Raw genomic sequence first — 19,563 nt, forward strand, 5'->3', positions numbered from 1 at the left:
GAAAAAAAAGTTGCTTTATTTTATGATAGTCCGGTATAAAGAGACGAGAAGTAGGCTACTGACAGATAAAATAAAAACATGACTGTGATAGCCTTTATGATTGGTCTGATTTCTTCAAGCGTTCATTATGTTTTTTTTACTATGCGTATCTTCAAGCGTTTACTATGTTTACTAGTAATGGTTAGCGCGCATAGTCTTTTGCATCACAAACAGAAGGCATTCAAACATGAACGCGAGTTAAATTATTTTAAAAGTCTTTAATGCTGACAGAATCATCCGGCGCTGCCGTCTCCCGACTCAGGTGAACTCCGCCTCTGTTCGTAACCACTCCTCTAGCCCGAGCTGGCCCGCTTTGGCCCAAGGTTTTCGACGGGCCAGAAATCCTGGCCGTTGGCCCTGAGTAAGCCCCAAACAAGCCCCGGAAGTGACAGTGGAAACGCGACTGGCCCTGGCACGCACTAGCACGGCCCGGCCCTGGCCCGACAGTGGAAACGCGGCTATTGTCATGTTGGAAGACCCAGGCTGCGTCCGAAATCGCGTACTATGTGAGTAGGTACTACATTTAAATTAGAACGTACTTCGCGACCGTTAAAAAAGTACGTTCTATATAGTATGAATACAGTTAGTATGAATGGAGTCCGGACATACTACATGCGCCATGTTGGTATTGTCACGTAACATGCGCGGTCACATCAGCGCGAAAATTTAAAGAGCCCGTTCCAGTGCACCAACTTAGAGCAATATTTTTAGTTCTTCTCTCCGCTTTCGTCTGCGTTTTTACGTCGTTCGTGCTCACAATTCAGAGTCGTCGGTCAGTTGCTCGCACACACTCGCACACACACACAAACATGTGAACAATGACAGATGTTGATTTTTGGTAAGGAAAAAGTCATTCATTTGCTTGTGATATTACCATCAATGAATAAACATGAATGAATCAATAGTATGCGTGTGTTTATCTCTGTTGATTCATTCATGCAATATCACAGTGTGTGTGTGTGTATATATATATATATATATATATATATATATATATATATATATATATATATATATATATATATATATGTATATATGTGTGTGTGTGTGTGTGTGTGTGTATATATGTGTGTGTGTGTGTATATACACACACACAGTGAACAGTAGGGTAAAACACTGAGGTCAGATACAATACACACACACACACACACATTCATATACATGAAGACTTCAGACCTAAAAGAAAAACATTCTTCTAAAATGACCATTTTTATCAAGCTTGTATTATTTAGGTTCAGTAATTTCACTTTAATGACAATTAATAGGTCCTTTTCATTGCCATTAAAGTGAAATAACTGACCATAAACATACAAGCTTGATAAAAATAATCAAACTAGAAGAAAATTTCAGATGGCACTTTTACATCTTAAGTATTCATATATGTGTGTGTGTGTGTGTGTGTATATATATATATATATATATATATATATATATATATATATATACACATACATACACACACATAAGAAATGGATCATATACATATAATACATACATATTATATTTATAAATAATCCAACACAGAAAACAAGTGTCTTGTCGATTCAAATTGTATTCTAAAATAAACTAGAAACACGTTTACAGATTGAGCCCTACAACCTACTGCGCCAATTCTTCATCTATATTTTAAAGATGGAGCTGACCTCCATCCGAACCTCCGACTTTCACGGTAGTCCATCCAGTCAGTCACTGATTGCGACCATGGGTGGAAAAAAAGGACATCGAGCTGCTGGTGTTCTAGCTACATATCACATATTTGAGCTTAATTTTTTACAAATTATTTACTTTAAATTTGGGTAGGAAAAATTCAAGTGGAAATCCAAAAATTACCCAGGGTGTAAAGTTCTCATCTTGTACACATGCTTTTAAAGAAACAGATTTTGAATTATTTTAAAGTGATGCCCAACAAATGAGATTGTTAGTAAGAAAGTCCCTTTAGATCTTTTAGAAACCTGTGAAGGTTACCTTACTGAAGCTGCTGAAGTTCATTTTCTTCCCTCAAGATGACACTTTAATAAAAAAAAAGTTTTAAAAATTTGCTTTTGGTGGTGCTTTAAGCTCTATTATACTACTTTAGCCAAAGTTTTGTGATTTTGTTTTAAGCTTTGTATTCTCTATCCATTTAAAAGTTAAATAATTGTCATGATAGATTACTGGAAGCAAATACGGGTGAAAACAGTGTTTATTTAGAACAGCAAACTCAATGGTAATATCACTCAAAAGTCAATGATGACGAATCTCTCAGGGGGGAGCGGCAATCAGGCTCTCTCGCAGTTTACAACTGACAATCTAACTACTGTAAATCCCTGGGAATTAAGTGTTTTGTAATAAAACTTGCTAAAACAGCATTACAAAATGAACTTACTGACAAATAAATGGAAAGAGAGTGTGTAACATTTGTTTTCTTTATTATAATTTTTTTTTTAGCAATTATTTCTAAAAGCTGAAGGAATCTTTCCTCTCTCTCGTCGCTCTTTCTTTTCTTTCCTCCCTTTCATTAGCCACTCTATAAGAACACAGGGGTGTTCATCAGCCCCCTGCAAAATCAACACAGAATTTAACATTAGTGATGAACCATGGTCAATCTATATTATTATATTAATATTAATGTTACATGGACAAAGTTGAGGTATGTTACACTTGAACTAGTAGCTTCATACGTAACAAACAAATATTACATATCAACACTGGTAAAGGAGAAATAAAATCGTTGTAAAATTAAAAAATAAAAGTTTTGTTAAACTCTCATTTAACTGAGAAACAATGTCGTTGTTTAAATAAAACAGTGTTAACTAACTTAGCTGACAGGCATTAGCTCATTCTGTTCGGTAATAATAATAATGATAAAATTGTCATTTTGCAGCCAATTCACAAACTTGTACCCTCGATTTACATTATTTAAACTTTTAACAAGTCAATCGTTTACTTATATGATGTTAAACGAATACAATTTAACCACAAATAAACAAAAAGTGTTTTGTAAAGTACTTACACTTGAAAACAGCCGCGTCTCCGTTTTCCACCATTTTCAAATATAACGACGACAACTCCTCTCCCGTGGCATCATGGGATAGTAAAGTGTCCATCGTATGCACACTTCATCTCGCCGGATGTAGTAGGTCATCCGGGTACTTCTCGCCTACTGTTTTTCGAATTCTATGATTTCGGACATACTACTCTGCTCGCGTACTGTCTTTGGCATACTATATAGTAGGGAAGTATTCGATTTCGGACGCAGCCCCAGCCTCGACCCATCTTCAATGCTCTAACTGAGGGAAGGAGGTTGTTCCCCAAAATCTCGCAATACATGGCCCCGGTCATCCTCTCCTTAATACAGTGCAGTCGCCCTGTCCCATGTGCAGAAAAACACCCCCAAAGCATGATGCTACCACCCCCATGCTTCACAGTAGGGATGGTGTTCTTGGGATGGTACTCATCATTCTTCTTCCTCCAAACACGTTTAGTGGAATTATGACCAAAAAGTTCTATTTTGGTCTCATCTGACAACATGACTTTCTCCCATGACTCCTCTGGATCATCCAAATGCTCATTGGCAAACTTAAGACGGGCCTTGACATGTGCTGGTTTAAGCAGGGGAACCTTCCGTGCCATGCATGATTTCAAACCATGACGTCTTAGTGTATTACCAACAGTAACCTTGGAACGGTGGTCCCAGCTCTTTTCAGGTCATTGACCAGCTCCTCCCGTGCAGTTCTGGGCTGATTTCTCACCTTTCTTAGGATCATTGAGACCCCACGAGGTGAGATCTTGCATGGAGCCCCAGTCCGAGGGAGATTGACAGTCATGTTTAGCTTCTTCCATTTTCTAATGATTGCTCCAACAGTGGACCTTTTTTCACCAAGCTGCTTGGCAATTTCCCCGTAGCCCTTTCCAGCTTTGTGGAGGTGTACAATTTTGTCTCTAGTGTCTTTGGACAGCTCTTTGGTCTTGGCCATGTTAGTAGTTGAATTCTTACTGATTGTATGGGGTGGACAGGTGTCTTTATGCAGCTAACGACCTCAAACAGGTGCATCTAATTTAGGATAATACCCAGATAGCAATTACATGTGGGCCACATGTGGGTATTATCTGGCACATATGGCCTAGATGTGGCATGGCTGAACAGATATGGGCCAAATCGTAGCCATATTTGTTTTGCCATAACTTTAAAATCTGCGGGAAATGCTCTCTTGGTTCACAACTGATTTTGAGGTATATGGCCCAGATAACAACGAACACATGAGGACCATATGTGGTTGAGCTATGGCACACAGTGAGAAACACTGACTTGTGGTAAACATTTGGCTTATACGTGGAAAAACACAGGAATCCTGAAATCAAGTGCGGCAAACATCCGCCGTTCCACACCTCAGGTTGCTCTGCATCTTCCCTCCTATTGGTGGAGTGAGACTACGGCGCGAGTTTGACTGCGACGCTGGCCAGCTGACGCCATTTAACGTTACTCTGCTTTCCTCACGTCTGTGTACATTCAGGTAAGTGATGTTTTGGCATTTTAAAGTCATATAAATGAAATATGCAGCATTATGTGTCAATATTGCATGTTATTATGCGTTTAGTTATTCGTTCCATCGAGGAAGGGGTTGAACTAGCTAATATTTTCCTCAGTTTACTGCTATAACTTACAATAAAGTTTAATGTAACTTAACCGTTAACTTAGGCTATAGCAGTTCGCTGGTTTGCCGTTTTAAATTAAGATGTTTTTGTTTATAAATCAACAGCTCACTGTCGTACACAATAAAATAGTATAGTTTGTCATTGTGTAGTAGCCTATTTGTGAATTAAGGCGACGCGGTCCAATGTAGGTGAACTGTTTGTCAGAAAACCTAAATCCTAATTTGTGTTCACAATCATTCAACTAATATAAAAATGCCAAGAATAAACACATTAATACGTGTGCATTATTGTATGTATCTTTATTTAACTCTGAAATGATATTCAACCAAGACTTTTTCTCATGACCTTTCCCTCTTTAAAATTAAAGTTGTAATGTTAACGTTAGGCTATTAGTGTCAAGTCACAATACCAAAATTATGACTTTCGATACAATACCTGAACATTAACATGAACTTATAATGAACTGCACTTCTACTGCATATATTAATATGTGTTAATGTTAATTTCAACATTTACTAACACATTCAATATAAAAAATTGTACTTGTTAACTTTAGTATGCACTGTGAACTAACATGAACAAACAATGAATTGCTGTATTTCTGTTAACTATCAATTAATTAAGCAGCCATTCACTGCCATTATAAAGCTTGGAAGAGGCAGGACATTTTTATAATTACTCTGATTTCTCACGATATAGTTTATATACCATGCTATGGTATACTGTCATACCGCCCAGCCCTAATGTGTGGTATGGGTGGGGCAATGACAATAATTTCCATATTAAAAACCTAGAAAATATGGTTTCAGATGGAGTAAATATTAGTTTATATTTCATTTTTGAATATAAAAGCACTTTCATTTTAGGGTGGTCTATTTAAATGCATATTTCAACCACTTACACAATGTTTTTTTTTCCTATCAGATTACCTATCTGGGTCTGGTTGGTGGCTTTGACCTGAATAACACCATCTGGAGAGTGCTGAAAGGCACTTTTACAACTGCTGTGGCACGTTATGAATTGGAGAGAAGTCAATGGGAAGATTGGTGTCCAACGCCTGGTCGTAAAGGAAGTTGTCATTGGTGAGACCTTTTTTAGAAGTCACTTTTATTTGTATTGCACTTTGCACAATTCACAACTTTTCAAAACCACTTTACAGAACATTGTATTTTTATTTCTGTTATCTCAGTATCGAACCAAACAACTTTTTTTGTCATTACCTGATCACATCCGTGGCTCACTTAAGTGACTGCATTTTTTTATTTAGAAGTTTTATGTTTTGTTTTTAAAGAAAGTTATTTTTTATATATTGCGAATCATATTGTTTCAATCATACATTTTAAAGCTGTAATCACAATATAAGATTATCATTCTGTCAAAGTCTCATACCAAGCGCATGCCTACAACTATCTGTATTTAGTTCATTATCACTGTGTATTTAAAAGGTTAGTTCACCCAAAAATGAAAATTCTGTCAGTAATTACTCACCCATGTTGTTCCAACCCCCGTAAGACCTTCGTTCATCTTCGGAACACAAATTAAGATATTTATGATGAAATCTGAGAGCTGTCTCACTCCTCCATAGGCTTCTCTGTTATTGAAACTTGCCAGCCCAGAAAGTTAGTAAAGACATTGTTAAAAAAGTCCAAGAATACAGTGGCTGAACCTTAAGTTTATCAAGTGTCGAAAATACTTTTTGTGCGCAAAACAAGCTAAAATAAAGACTTTATTCCACGTAGTGTAACAGCGCTTCTGTGTTGTACGTCAGAACGTAGGCTCACGACTGGCCAGCATCCCACACATGACCAGCGTCGGCCAATAGTGAGTCTACGCTCTGACGTACAACCCAGAAGTTGGAAAAACTTGAGGGTGATTACAGATAGAATTTTCATTTTTGGGCGAACTAACCCTTTATGTTCCTCCTTGCATTCAGTACTTGGCCCATTATTGTTTGTGTGTTTCTGCTTCCAAATTGTCTCGCATCATTGCAGATTATCTTGAGTTTATTTTGTGTTAGTAAAAACACTTATTTTTGTAGACTCTGTCTTTGGACTAAAACATGACATTAATGCTATCTGTGTTGGTGTGTTTTTACATTAGAGTGTGCATGTCTTTTTTTTAAAAAAGAAGCAGAATACATGCAGTGTTGTAAATTTTAACCGGTTGTTGGTGCAAAAGTATTCTAAAAATCGAAATAATTTGTCATAAGGAATTACGGTATAATTCTGGCCCACATATTGAAAAATACAATTTGCAATTCCTTTTGAAAATTTACTGGAAAAAACTTTCATACACTGGTAATTCAGAGGTGTTTAATTTGTTAATAATTGCAATTTAAATATTAAAGGATATTTACATTAATGATTTTTTTTTTATTATCCTGCAGCTCTAGCTTCCAGGTTGTATTGCTGCTAACATTATTTAAATTCTTCTTTATTGCAGGTGCAGTCAGGCAGAATACCCTTACTGGAAAAGGTCAACACATTGCCGACCCTCATTGGAGACTTCTCTGCACATCAACACACTTCTCAACTCTTTACCTTTCAAGTTTGCTTTAACTTTCTCAATTTCTCTTCAAAGTTCTCTTTACCAACTGTGATTTATTTGTATTACTCTCATTGGACTAATTAAACATAACATTAATACAAGCTTTGATCGAGTGTTTTGAACTTTGGTGTAAAATTATTATGTATATTTATATTATTAATTTGTATTCTTGAATGTTTTCAACTGAATTCTACTTAAAATAAGTACAACTGAGTAGCTGTAATTATGTTTTCTTAAATGTTTTCAACTGAATACTACTGTAATTATTAAATTCAACTTGTTGCTGTAATTATATTTATTTTGATAAATGTTTTCAACTGAATACTACTGTTATTATTCAACTCTTGCTGTAATTATATTTATTTTTATGAAATGTTTTCAACTGAATACTGCTGTAATTAAGTACAACACTTTAGCTGTATTAAATGCTTGTCAAAATAAATAGTTTTGAGTACATTTGTTGTTGAGTGTTTAATTTACCTGTGAGTTAAGACTTAAAATACTGTCAGCTGCATGTGGGCCACATAAGGGCCGTTAGATTTTAACAGAACTCAACCATACCAAAGTTGCATACCAGGCCCACATATGGGCCACATGAATTTGTAGTATTTGGCTCATGCTTGGTGGAGTTATGGCAGTCCTTTGGTTCAGTTCTGGCAAAGGAGATGTGGGCCATATCTGGGCCGGCAAACACAAACTAATCTGGGCCACAGCTCAGCGGTTTATCTGGCCCACATCTGTGCCAAAGGTAATTTGCTGACTGGGTAAATGGAGTGGAGGTGGACATTTTAAAGGCAGACTAACAGGTCTTTGAGGGGCAGAATTCTAGCTGATAGACAGGTGTTCAAATACTTATTTGCAGCTGTATCATACAAATAAATAGTTAAAAAATCATATATTGTGATTTCTGTCTCTCACAGTGGACATGCACCTACGATGACAATTTCAGACCCCTCCATGATTTCCAAGTGGGAGAACTTGCAAAATAGCAGGGTGTTCAAATACTTATTTTCCTCACTGTATGGTTATTTCGGGGAGGAGACGCATGTGCGCACAATCTTCCGCTGACTGGGATTTATAAAGTGAATTCTGCGCAGGTTCTGGCGTACGAACGGTTTTATAAATCCGAATATTTTTTTTGCGTACGCCATTTTTGGCTTTCGGGAGCACGTACACTTTTAGTAAGGTTCCTACGAACAGTTTTATAAATGAGACCCCAGGTGTTTTCACCAAAGTAGAAGCTCAAGGGTTTATTTCTTGCAAGTGAAGAAATTAGGACAAAAGTATTGTAATTTTCCTATACTATAGTGTTATGTAAAATGTACTTTTAAAATATTCATTTTCATTTATACAGTACATTTATAGGCTATATGGATTTTACGTCATAGGATTAATAATATAAATCATTATTATATTATTATAATTTTGTATTTATTATTATTATAATTATTAGAAATGTTATAATTATTATAATATTATATTTTTTTGGCATCCTAAAACACCAGTGATAATGTAATGTAGACTGAGACTCTATATCAGGGGTTCCCAAACTTTTTAGCCCGCGACCCCCATGATAAATGCGCTGCTGCCCCGCCATATCCACCAGCCAAGCATATTTTTTACCAGCCAAAATAATAAACAGCCTTTTTTTTGTCACATATACATTCAGTTCAGTACTTTTAATTGAGATAATAAGGTAGGCCTATTATGTTGAATACAAATATATATATAAAAAAATGTCCAGAGCAAAATTTGAAATGTATAATAAAAAATAAAAAAATATATATATTGATTAAAATGTGAGAACATGAAATATTACTATCATTGGGGTGAAATACAATTTTTTTTTTTTTTTGTCAATTTTGTTACCTGACTCGTACGGAAGGGAAGGCAGAACGTACTCGGTTACGTAACCTCGGTTCCCTGAGAGATAAGGGAACGAGTATTGCGTTGCAAACGCTATGGGAAAACTCCTTTTCTCGAGAAAAGAACGGCCATGGTGTGTAAAGCAGAAGCAGCCTGGCCAGCGGCGGAGTATGCACGATCCGCGAGTGCTGAAGACGTTCTGCACGGCTTAGATGGGTGCGCAGCCTTTGCTCTCCAACTGCCAGCAGGACACAAATGGGCGGCGACCGCTTCTTCCAGTGGCGGGAGCTTTTTCCTCAGCGCCGTCAACAGATAGAGCGTTAACTGTACGCACACACCGCCGCCGACTTGAGCTGCAAAGAAGCTCTGGCCGTCCTGTCAAGGACGCTTGTCAAAAAGTACGGTGAAGCTTGACGCTTAGCCGCTCTGAATAGTGAGTGCGCGCGCGCGGCCGGGGCTCTCTCGCTCTCTCTCTCGCGCTCTCTCTCTCTCTCTCTCTGCTCGTCAGAGGCAGAAAAGCGCGTGCGCCGCTGAAAATTTCATATTTTGGTATGAACATTCATCCGCCAGTGTGGCGGATAGCCTTTTGAGATTTACTCGCCAAACAGAAAATCTACCCCGTGTGATCGTACGTGCGAAAGGGATAAATTAATTGCAACAAAAATATATGGGGCCTATATATTTGTTCCACTTTTTTTTTCTAGAAATCATCTCGCGACCCTTGCGCCGGACCCCCACTTTGGGAACCACTGCTCTATATCATAACTAAAAAGATGTTTGAGCCCTCTTTAATGTCCAGGTACTAGTCAATGCTTTTTCTTTGTTCAATGTGCACGGTTCATGGGTTGAAGCCAGTTGAAGCTCTTATTTTTGAGCTCTCAAAGTGCATCAGATTGATGCATTTAACCTTAAAATGTACAAAATTTTCTTGTGGGGGAGCATGCCCCCCAACCCCCCTAGAGGGACAGAGGTCCACCCAACATAGTTTTACAAAATCCTGTGGGAAAGAATGATAATTTATGAACTTTACTCCAGCATAGAACAACAAAGTTCCCTTTAAGTCAGTAAAACGGTTAATGCCAAATTAAAATGTCCTTGGACAAACTACATTTGGCCTGCCTAAGGGTGCAATACATTGTGCCCAGGGGCCTCTGAATTCTTAATCCGGCCCTGCATGGAGCCTCGATGCCCACTTTGTTCCCTTAATGGAAGTTCTGAAGCACTGAACATAGATCACGTGAGCCAAATCACAACACACAACTCTGAGACGCACCCCCAGAGTTGAACCGATTTTTCCTGTCCAGAACCCTCTTTTCTAAAGTGGAAATGTGCATTAAACTGAAAACAACTGATTTAGACTTATAATCGGTGACTATAAGTTAAAAGTTTCAACTTTTAGCATTGGTTTCCATTTTATTACACAATTTGCAATCATAGGGTGATTCATCTTACAAAAATATTTTTTAAATGTTTAATTTTTCCCATTATACAAATGGGCAAAATACAAATTCTAAAAAAAATCTCATAGTATAGCCAAATCCTGTCCACACCATGGTCCAGTCCTGACAACTGTGCTGCCATCACTGTACGCACTCTCAGCTTATTTCCCCAGGAAACAGAGCAGCTACAGTATAATGACAGACTGAGATCATTCTTCAGACCCGGCCTCACCATGAGACCTGCTGCTCCGCTCAGAAACTTCAGTGTGCGATTTATGGCACTTCTTTATTTCATATTGAGTTGAGTGTTTTGGGAGGGTCATTCAATAATGAAGTTGGCAGCACTGCATCTTAAGTAAACCCAAGGTGTTCCCACAGCCGGCGATCAGATTTCATATCACAGACACAGACTAACGCTTATTCACACAAAGAATGATAACTTTACAAAAAACTATAACTATATTAGCATCCACAACAATACACAATAACGTTCTGTTTATTATATAAGTGCGCACTGCAGTTTTTATGCCGCTTTAAATGCTTTAGTACTTTAAAGCAGGGTGGATTCTGATTGGTTTTGATCATGTGTCAGCTGGAGAAAAAAAAATGTTCTGAAGCTGATTCCAAGTCCTTGGTGTGAACTGGCCTTTGCAGTGTTGGAAAATGCAAGCTGTAGGAAACACCTAGCAAACAGGACACCTGAACTACCTATCAACGGCCTAGGAACCAGCCAGGACTTCTTAGCAACAACTCAAAATAATTTAGCAACACTTTATCAAGGTTAAGATCCATGACTTAAAGTCAGCATGCCACAGAAGAAGTTGTCATAGACTTTTCTTCTCTATTGTGACGTACCTGAGTGAAACGGCATCTTGAACAAGAAAAAATAGAGGGTGGGACTTGATTTTGTCCATTAGAAATTGATTGGATGGTGGTTGGTGGTGGTTTGCTACTGGTTGATCTGATGTGAGTGACAGGTTGTCCCGCCCTCGCGCCACTCTGACAGAGTAGGATAAGTTATTTTGATTAAAGATTACAAGAGCACATTCATTTTAAAACATAATGATGTGCATGGATAAATCATTTAAATACTGCAATCTTCCATAAAAAAGTAAGAATTGTCCATTTCAATTTTATGTTGATTTAACAGAGATGGAAAATTCAAGCTGTTGGAAACACCTAGCAACCAGCCAGAACACCCTGGCAACAACTCTCGCAAAAAAAATATTTTAACAACACTTTATCAAGGTTAAGATCCCTTCAGACTTAAAATCTCTCCTGAATATGAGAAATCAACATGCATCAAGACAAACTTGATTCCCGTGGCCGCTGTACTCTAAACCTCCACAGGGTGGCGCATCTCATTCAGACTGCATTTGAATGCATTGACTGCTGACTGTGTGTGTATTTGTGTTTCCACGTGTGGTAAGCTGAAAGTGCACAGCCTTGATGAGTTTCTTTGGGCCGTGCTGATGGGTTTACGCCGAGACTGTTGGGAATAAAGATTAAAGTCATGATTTGGTCTCTTGAAGCAGAAAGCCAGGTGTACTTATGCTGTTTAAATCAAACAGAATCATACTTTTATTCTGGATAAACGCATTTTGTGAGGATCCTCCAGGTTCTTTTAAAGCTGCTTGGCTTAGAGGCAGAAAATATTTGCATTTTTTTATTTGTGGCTTAATCAAACTTCAAAAATATAGAAGATTTATGTTTTGTTTCTGTTGACGTTTGAAAGTGTATGTTATTTTGATAAAGCAGATAGTTTATAGGTCTAATATTTGTAGAAGTTAAGTATCCAATAATCTTCATAAGCTTACAATGAGTTCAATGCGTCGAAGTCAAGCAAAATCCTTCTGGTAGAGGTTAATCAGTTATATAGGCCTATTTTAGCCTATAGTGACTTTAGTAAAGTTATTAATTTTAAAACATATAGGCTATATAAAACATGTAGGCTTATATTTAAACTTTCTGGTAAAGGTTATCAGTATAATGTAACCTATTCTGTAATTAGGACTATCAATTTTAAATATACTGTAAATAAGTAATTTCCTGCTTCATTAAGTCATGCTTCTAAGAAAGTGTACACAGCTTTACTTGAATCAAAATGTTATTTATCCATTAATCATGCCATGCTTTTTTTTAATTAATAGTTAATTAATGATACAGTAAATTGGCATTGAAGTGACATCATCTAAAAACAAATAGGCTATTAAGTTTTTTTCTCTCAAATTTCTCCTTGCTTGTAGATCTACTGACTGTGTTGTTCACTCTAATTTGGAGTCCAAGTCAATTCTTGTGACTAAAGTGCAAGTGTTAGTCTCAAATTCTTCTCTAGTTAATCTCCAAGTCATGAAGCTACTGCCATGGCTGCATAAACCTGCCAAAAGAAAATGAGCAACATTAATCAGTAAAGAGCTGGTGCTGTCATTTAGATGCTTAAACAAGTATCAAAGTCACTGATTTAGCAAAATATCAATGCATTAAAAAAATAACAAGCACACTTTAAACAAATGCTGAAGAAATGTTCAGAGCTCTTGCAGCACTCGAGACACACAGACTCTTGATCTCATGAATAACATTCACACATTTATAAGTGTGCCATAAGACTTTGCAAAATGGCATTTCTGTATAGCCTATATCATTTTTTAAAAGGTGCCTCACACTTCCTATTGACAAAAAAAAATAAAAATCTGTGAATCTGTGCTTGAGCGGCTGTGTGACTGCAAACAGATTTAATGTAAGGGCTGTTGAGGTCTACAGTTTGGCTCAAGTTCTCTCAGGCGGACATAAACCCCATTGCTCTCGGAGGCTTGTTCTTTTTTTTTTCGCCACTTAATAAAATCCCTTCTAAGTCCGACTGGGAATCAATCATTCCAACCTTCGTCTAATCTGCTCGCAGGATGTTTCAGGCACATTATTTTCCCATTGAAGTCGGAGACATGAGAACAACAATAGAAACAGACCTCAAGGTTCGCAGCGGCTTGAATGAAGGTTATTTCACCTTTAAAATCACGTCGAATGATAGCATTATAATCAAGAGTTGCATCCCTACTGAGATAAACAGGGTTGCCAACTGTCCCGTATTAGCCGGGACGTCCCGTATATATTGGGCCTATATGATTTGTACCGTACGTGACCTCCCTTGTCCCGTTTATTGACTGCTACACGCTGATCTAACCACTAACTAAGAGGCTTCACATATGTTGCGTCTTTGTTATTTTAAATGAACATGTGCTACAAGCACGCTCAAATAGAGAGCAATGCTGTTGCGACGCTCGTTTTTTCCAGGCGCGTCTATGCCGCAGCGAGATTAAAAAACTTTTCAGAATGCTGCAAGCAGGTCATGTGACATCGAACCAACCCATCAGCTTTGGTCTTTCCGTAACAGCATTGAAAGCTCAGCCAAGATGGACGAACAGCTGATCATAGCTGTACAGGGCGGGTTTTTTATTGCTCATCTCCATAAATATATAACAGTAGAGCTAATGCAAGGGCTCGAAATTTTGAAAATCAACTTCATCATCATGGAGAACGCGACTCATGCAGACTAGCAACGGCAGACACCACGAGAGCGTTAGTTTGTTGGTTTAATTTGTTCTGCAAACTAGGTGTATGCGAGTAAAATGCGGCTGGAACATCTGTTTGTGTATGCATTTGTAGATTATAATGCAAACAAATCATTATGATATTCACGGTGATACTGTAATGGGAAATCCATGTTGAAAACAGTTGTGTAAATTTTTTTCAGGATTCTTTGATGAATAGAAAGTAAAAAAAAAAAACACACTTTTGACACATCTAATGCATTCCTCCTGAATAAAAATTAATTTCTTTAAAACAAATTATTACTAATCCCAAACTTTAGAATGGTAGTGTATAATAAAGCTACAAAAGCTTTAGATGGTTTGTGTGTAACAATTGACATTTATTTCTATGACATTAAAATTCTTTTTAGGATTAAATTGTGCATTAATAGGTTAAGTAAAGCAAATGTGTTTGTATCTGAGAACCTTTTATACACACATTTAACTGCAGACACTGAAATGACATACACTGTGTGGTACAGTACAAATATTTTGAGTGTCCCTTAGAAAGAACCACGATTGTCCCTTATTTTCCTTTTCTGAAGTTGGCAACCCTAATTGTAATTATGATTTATTAATGGCACTAAAGGGTCAAAACTACCACATGATTGCTGCTATTCTTAGACTTTTGAGAATGAAGAAGTTGAATAAATCGCTGGCAAATAACATCCCATATGGTCGATGCTGTGCATCTGGAAAACCTGAAGGAAAAAAACTATAGCCTACATCATTTGGATATCGTTAAAGCTGAATATTTTTCCTGATTATATATATATATATATATATATATATATATATATATATATATATATATATATATATATATATATATATATATATACATATATATATATATAAGAAGCTCATGTACTGTAACCGAGACTAATTTAGAATTATAACATATATTAATATAAATGCATGAGATTCAATAAAGTAAATAATTAAAGATTGGTGATGTTAACAGCTACTTTTCATAGAGTAAATTGTGTGGAAAAAAAATCATTTGTAATAATTAAAAGAGTTGTTGGTTCAGCCAATCAGAATTCTGTTGTTACTAGGAACCGCCCACTTGCTGACTGAGCAGATTGCGCAAGACAGGAGAATGGAGAAGGCTGACAGAAATTCGCAAAGTTTAGTGATCAAGAAAATGAAATAAATGAGTAAAACTTTTTAAAATAGTTTTTAAACCTCTTCAAATTAGTTAAAAGAGGAAGATACTGAGTGGATTCTGTAGTAATTTTTATCCTGTGACAATCAATGTGTTAATTACATCGTAGTATTGCTGGAAAGTGAATATTTGGATGTGGTGAGTTAATTTGTGTAAGTATGCTGAATTTAATGTTTAAATAAGAAAAACAACACTACTTTTGTGAGAAAAACAGACGTTTATTTCATTTGTTATGTCCATATATATGATTTATGATGTATTTTTGGAAGTTATTGTACAATTTCACAGCACTGAGTGAGTTCAGTTGTTCCCACTTGGGGCCCTATTTTAACGATCTGAAACGCAAGTGTCAAAGCGCAAAGCGCAAGTAACTTTGTGGGCGGGTCTTGGCGCTGTTGCTATTATAACGGCGGGATAAATGACTCTTGCGCCAGGCGCAAATCTAAAATGAGTTGGTCTGAAGCAGCTTCATTATTCATAGGTGTGGTTTGGGCGTAACGTGAAATAAACCAATCACAGCGTCATCTCACATTCCCTTTAAGAGCAGGCGTGCTTGTTCTAAAGCGGATTCCTATTATAACGGCGGATTTGCCAGGCGCGCGCCAGGAGCGGTTCACAGCCGAGGAGAGCAACGCTCTCGTCAGGGACGTTGGGGATGGAGAAACCCACCCAAATTAACTTCGGTTAAAAAGGCGTATGATAATTTGGGTAAATGTGTAAGCTAGATGTATGCTTTTATAATAAATTGTCTATCTATCTATCTATCTATCTATCTATCTATCTATCTATCTATCTATCTATCTATCTATCTATCTATCTATCATCTATCTATCTATCTATCTATCTGTCTGTCTGTCTGTCTGTCTGTCTGTCTGTCTGTCTGTCTATCTATCTATCTATCTATCTATCATAATAATGTATGATTTGCAAAAATGAAAACTGCTGCTTCTGTGTAGATGAGAGAATCAAAGTGTATGCGCGTTGTGCACACGCTACATTGATTATGGCCAAGCATGCGCCCTTAAAATAGCATATGAATAACATGCGCAACGCGCCACTGACTTTAAACTATTTTTTCCTGGTTAGTTGCGCAATTGTTTTCTAAACCTGCAAAATAGCATGAAGGAACGTTTGCGCCGGAACACGCCTCCTTTTTTGCGCTGAACCGCCCAGGGAGTGCAAGTTCATTCCCTAGTTTAGCGACGTGCTTCTGTGGAGGGAAAAGCACGCTTTGCGTGGGTGCAAAATAGGAATGATACATGCGTCGGTGTACAAAGTCAATTGCGCTGGGTGCAAGATAGGGCCCTTGGTGTCAAATAGCTTGTGGTGTGCGCGTGCCTGAAAAGAGATATGTTTATTAGCAATGTAATATTGTAAAACATTGAAATGATTACTTGATATGTTAATTTGTATGTTTAAATGTTAATTTACTGGTATATTGAGATACTTACCTAATGTGATGCCATTGTTGACTAAATGCGGTGGTGCATTTCTGACCTTTTAAACAGGTCAGTTTTTTTTTCCTGAGTGGAGTGTTTTTGTTGATGTAGGGCTGTTGCGGTGAAGAAATTTCCCTTGTGGTAATTTTGAGTGGCTCAATAGTGCAATATGCGGTATTATCGCCATTTATTTATTTTTATTTATTTGTTGCTATATAAATAAGTGTTACGATGTGGTCAGCATGCACAAAAACGAGGACATTTTCAGTAACCAATGTAACCAAAACTAAACAGCGTCTCTTGCGCATTGAAAGGCTGCCACTCAGCGTGCTGTCACATTGTTACTGTAGGAAGTGAAATTTAGAGTTAGAATGTTCTATGACTTTAAATAGGAATTGGGATAATATCGCGAGAATGGCGCCCCGTGGTTTAGATCGCGGGAGAAAAAACAGTCTGAAGTTATGATCAGAGAGAGAGAGAGAGAGAGAGATAAGACGCACTCTTTAATCGGCTGCGGTCAATTTATGATGTTGCCTCTGATTGTTCAATAAACAAGTGTTGTAATCACTGGAGCTCCTTGCCAGTGTCCTCCCTACTGTGGTGATAACAGAACGAAGCCAAGAACCCACGGAACAGTGCTGGGTAAGAACTCAAGCTAGTGAATACTCACGCGCGTTACAATGGTGGCAGCGCTGGTTGGCTTGTTTTCTGTTTGGACGCTTGTTTTTCCCCATATTGAACGACGTGAATATCGCCGCTTTAACCTGCAGAGCCGTTTAAATACTGTTACATTTTTTTTCACATGCTCTTTTTGCAAGTTCGGATTACGTGCACCCCCCCCTCTCGCTTAAAATGGCGGACGACGAGAATGACGCAGCTGCAATGCAGAGAGACAGACACGCTGCAGATGAAACAAGTTCACACCTGCCATTTAAAATTGATCTCCCTGCTCCTTTTTCTGGAGATGGTAAGGAGCCCTTTAGTGCATGGATTCAGAGATTTGAGGTAGCACTAAATGTCTCAGCTGTACCACTGGAAAAGGCCAAACTTCTCCCAGTAAAGCTTACTGGTCCAGCATTTGCATACTGGCAGTCTTTCTCCCCTGTGGTGAAAGCTGACTATGATTTGACTAAAGCTAGTTTGAGCACTGTTTTTGGACGTACAACATTTTTGGCCACATTTCAGACTTTTTTGAATGCTCATCCCCATAAACCACAAGAACCTCTTGAAGTCTATGCTGCTGAGCTCACAAATTTAGTGACTGAAGCATTTCCTCATTACGATACAGCAGCACGGAATTGTGAAATTTTTCGCAGATTTGTGACCGTTAGATCCATCACTTCAACTAAAAATCCATGAGCATGGGGCTCTAACGTTAGACAATGCCTTGAAAGTGGCCACTCAATGTGAACGTGCACAGTTGGCCATTATTGTTGCTAACCCTTCAGCTGTTATGCCTGTGACCGTAAATTCACAACCATCGCCCAGCACAGTGACTGCAACTCACATCACTGAACTAACATCAGCCATTGCTGAACTCCGAACTGACCTGCATTGCCTTACGTCAGTCTCACCTGCGATGAACTGATGAACACATGGACCAGCTCTCGCAGCGGATTTCCAGCCTTCAGGACGATGTGACATCTTCCACACACTCTCCACGTCGGACCTGCGCAGCCGTGGACTACGACATCACAGCACGCCATCGCCGGCCTGATCGGGACGATCACCATTACCGCCGGGACGAGTCAACAACACCCTCAGGATGACTGCTGTCCCCCACGACACTACCATGGCCATTCAGAAACCGATTGAGCACTTATAAAAAAATAATCTTTGACCACAACATCATCGAGGACTCTCATAGTCCGTGGTCAGCTCCGGTTGTACTTGTCCGGAAAAAGGATGGCACACACCGGTTCTGTGTAGATTACAGACGTCTCAATGACGTCACGATCAAAGATTCACACCCTTTTCCTCGGGTGGATGATATCCTCGATAAACTTTCTGGGGCCAGAGTGTTTACCACAATTGATTTAACTGCTGGTTACTGGCAAATACCACTCAATCCAGATGACAAAGAAAAAACGTCTTTCTCCACTGGTACAGGCCTATATCAATTCCGTATGATGCCAATGGGGATCTTGAATGCCCCGCCCTTAATGGAGCTTGTACTCCGGGGTCTGCACTGGAGTATTTGTTTGATCTACTTAGACGATATTATCGTCTACAGTGCTAATTTCCCACAACACCTTCAGCATCTGCGTGAAGTTTTTCATCGATTTCGGACAGCTGGACTCAAACTTAAGCCGTCCAAGTGTCATCTTGCATGTTCTTCTGTTACTTTCCTGGGCCACTGTGTTTCGATTGCCGGTGTCGAGCCAGACCCATCAAACATAGACAAAGTCAAGACATGGCCAATTCCAACATCAGCCACGCAGGTCAGGGCTTTTCTGGGTGTGTGCTCATACTATCGTCGATTCATTAGACATTTTGCAAGCACAGCGGAACCCTTGTACCATCTCACACACAAAGGAGTATCATTCTCTTGGTCAGCAGAAGCAAATGAAGCTTTCAGTGTACTGAAGCAGGAACTGACGTCACAACCAATTATGGCATTTCCAAATTTTTCAATTCCCTTCATCCTTTTCACTGATGCTTCCCTTCATTCACTGGGCTCTGTTCTTTCACAACAAGTGGAAGGAAAAGAGCATGGCATTGCATATGCCAGCCATGCGCTATATGCTTCGAAAAGCACTTTAATCGATCCAGTTGATTTGGAGATGCTTCAGAGCCGTACAGGTACAGTAGACCTGTTTGCCGCCCCGGACATGTCCCAGTGCCAG

The sequence above is a fragment of the Scardinius erythrophthalmus genome (genome assembly GCF_964197995.2).
Source record: "Scardinius erythrophthalmus genome assembly, chromosome: 19".
In the NCBI taxonomy this organism is placed as follows: Eukaryota; Metazoa; Chordata; class Actinopteri; order Cypriniformes; family Leuciscidae; genus Scardinius; species Scardinius erythrophthalmus.